We start from the raw sequence: 3,117 nt of genomic DNA, 5'->3' as shown, positions 1-3,117 counted from the left end.
GGGAGGGAGAGGAGGATGGATGGATGGGGGGAGAGAGCAGGGGTGGCCCCAGGTCTGCTGCAGCGTCCAGGCGGAGATGAGTCAGGTGCAGCCGTTTCATGCCTCTGCCCTAGACTCTGGGATCTGAGGATCTGGACCTGGGCTGTGGGCCTGGGGCTTCATGGGTGCCTGGACCTGTGGGGTGGGCCCCAGCCAGAGGAACGGGAGGCTGCGCCCTGCAGCAGCCAGGCTCATTTGCATCTGGCTGCATGTGGAGTGGAGGGGTCAAGTTGAAAGCTGGAAAGGCCTGCACCAGCCCCTGGGGTGGGGGGTCTTGGCAGTTACGTCTCCACAAAGATTCTGTCTCCAGGCTGTGACCTTCCAGTTCAGGGGGGACCCTACCTCCCCCAGCCCCTCCGGCTTGGCCCTGCCATCTGGGGTTGGAACATTAGGAGGACAAAGGCCCTCACTCCCCGAACCCTCTTCCCCTGCAGATCCCATCTGTCAGCCCAGCCTCTGACCTTGGACAGCCCAGTTGGCGCAGGCTGCAGAGTGGGGGAGGGGAGAGCCCCCAAACCCTAAGGGAGACCCCAGCCTCCCCCGCAGCCTCCGCCATCTGCTGTGGGGCCGCGCGGGCTTCTGCCGCCTGCTGCATCCGATCCAGGCCAGTCGCCGCCCCTTCCTGGGCCTCGGTTTCCCCAGGTGTCACGTGCAGAGGTGGACCTGGGTGGCTTTTCCAGGGACTTCTGTCCCACTTATGTAACTGTTACCGTACCCATGATCCACCTGTTCTGTTAGTGACATAGGGTTTTTTAAGTGAATGTACCCTCCTTAAACAGATTCAATTTAAAAGAAATTTCACACTATATCTCTGACCCATTATCATTTGCCACAATTAGAAAAATGTGGGGAAAATAATGGAATGGGAATAAAACAGAGCCATTGAATTCTAGTCTCGCTTCAAGGGGAAGAAGCAGGGCACATGTATATAATGTTCTAGAAAAGGCAAAGTGACAGAGTGAGGGGAGGGAATCGGCTGTGACAGGCACGGGGGCCACGCTCCAGGCAACTATTTCTTGATTGTGGTCCTGATTACAGACTACAGATATTTTCCAAAAATCATCCCAATGTACACTTGATGTTGGTGAGTTTTATTGTATTTACATTTACCTCCACAGACGAATTTTAAAAAGGAACCCAAATTCCAGCTCAGCCCTGAGTCGGAGGCCCCCCTCCCCTTCTCTGTGCTGAAATGAGCAAGTGCAGGGAGCAGGTAACTAGCAGCGCAAACACCAAAGGGGGCCCTTTTCTTGGAGGAAGCCAGACAGAGTGAGAGAGGACCGAAGAGGAAATAGCTTGGACTCTAGCTACTCTATCAAATACAGTAGGCTTTACCCTGGTGTGGCTATTTTCATTTAAATTCATTAAAATGTGATAACAGTTAAAAGTCAGTTCTTCAGTTGTCCTAGTTACATGTCAACGTCTCAACAGCCACATGTGGCCAGTGGCTACTGTACTGGACAAATGCAGAACACTTCACCCTCACGGAAAGTTCTAGGTCACTGGGAGCGGAGAGCCGATGGGGCTCAGCTGCGGCCAAACACAGCCTGGGCCTGGGCTTGTCCGTCCCTCCCTGCTTCCCTCAGCTGCCGCCGGTCTGTCCCTCACCCCTAGGAGACCTGGGGCACAAGCGTGTGTGCCCTCCGCCAGGATCTGAGAGCTGCCAGGCGCCCCCAGGTTGTGCCGTATAACCTCTGATGTCATCATTAGCAGAGCGCCGTCATCAAGCCAGATGCTGGCCAGGCCCCGTGCTAAGGGTTTTGCCGGCATCATCCTAGGGACTCAAGGTAACACCTTAACGACGTAGGTGAAATCGTTCTTCCCATTAAAGGTGAGAGACCTGAAAGCCCAGAGTTTAAGGAACTTTCCCAAGCCAGGCGGCTGGTAGGGCTGGGATTGGAATCCTAACAGGCTGATCCCAGAATTCCTGACCTCGACCTTAAACTGCTGCTTTTTATCTGTAAAATCTAAATTCCTCCCCGTGGCCTACGGACACTCAGCAATTTCAGGTCAGTCTCTTCCCGTCTCCCTACTCCAGCCACCGGCCCCTTGGCTTAAAAGATATCAAGCTCATTCTTGCCTCAGGACCTTTGTTCATGCTACGTGCTGGCCTCTAGGCTTCGGCATGGCTGCCTCTTTCCCACCCCTCACGGCCCGGCTCAGAGGACAGGCCTCCCTGGCCACGCAATATCCAGCAGCCCCCTTTCCATCTTGCCTATTGTTTTACTCTGCGATGTTTTTATGTATAACATTTCTCACTCCTTGATACACTTACTTGGCTACTGGCTTGTCTCTCACTAGACTGGAACTCCCTGGGCTCCCTCTCTCTTCCTGGTAATGCACCACCAGGGGCTCAGATAACATTTCGGAAGAGGCCAAGAGGAGGTGAAGGAGGAAGGTCTGCAGGGGCGGTGGGTGTGCCCACGTCCTCTCTCCACACGGATAGCCTCTATCTTCTAATTGTCCAGAAAAAATCCAGTGGCCGAGGAATGCTCAGCCCCCGGCAGCAGCTCAGTGATAATGGCCCCACCCCAGAGCCCTGCTTTCACACACCCAAGCCCTTTCTCAGCTGGTTACCCTGGGAGCACCCGGAGGTTGGCTGGGGGCCATCAACGCCTCCATTTACCTAATAAAACACCTGCAGGCTGCAAGGTCCGGAGACCTGAGGCGCGGAGGGGCAGATGGAACACCAAGTGGTGGAACAGGAGGATTCCAGATTTCTGTCTCTGTACAGGGTGCCGGCTTCACTCTCACCGCTTCCTGGGGCAGGAGGTTGGAAAAAAATAAAAGCCAGAATCTGCCCCCAATGCTCCCCAACAAGATAGAAAGGGGGTCAGGACTGATCCAGTCCCAGGTAGACGGGCGGCCCAGGACTCAGAGCAGGCACTTTGTGAGCAGGGGACCCAAGCGGCCCGTCACCCTGAGCGACAACAGCGACTCCAATAGGAGCCGTGACAGGAATCATGTTTGTTGACCGCTAACCACGTGACAAGCCCCATGCAGACGCTTGGTGCACATTATCCTGTTTGATCCCCATAAACACCCCCGGGGAAGCCGTGTCCCCAGTCCCAGTGTGCA

Source organism: Myotis davidii, unplaced genomic scaffold, assembly GCF_000327345.1.
Source record: "Myotis davidii unplaced genomic scaffold, ASM32734v1 scaffold354, whole genome shotgun sequence".
Taxonomy (NCBI): Eukaryota; Metazoa; Chordata; class Mammalia; order Chiroptera; family Vespertilionidae; genus Myotis; species Myotis davidii.
Note: the sequence above shows the minus strand (reverse complement) of the source record.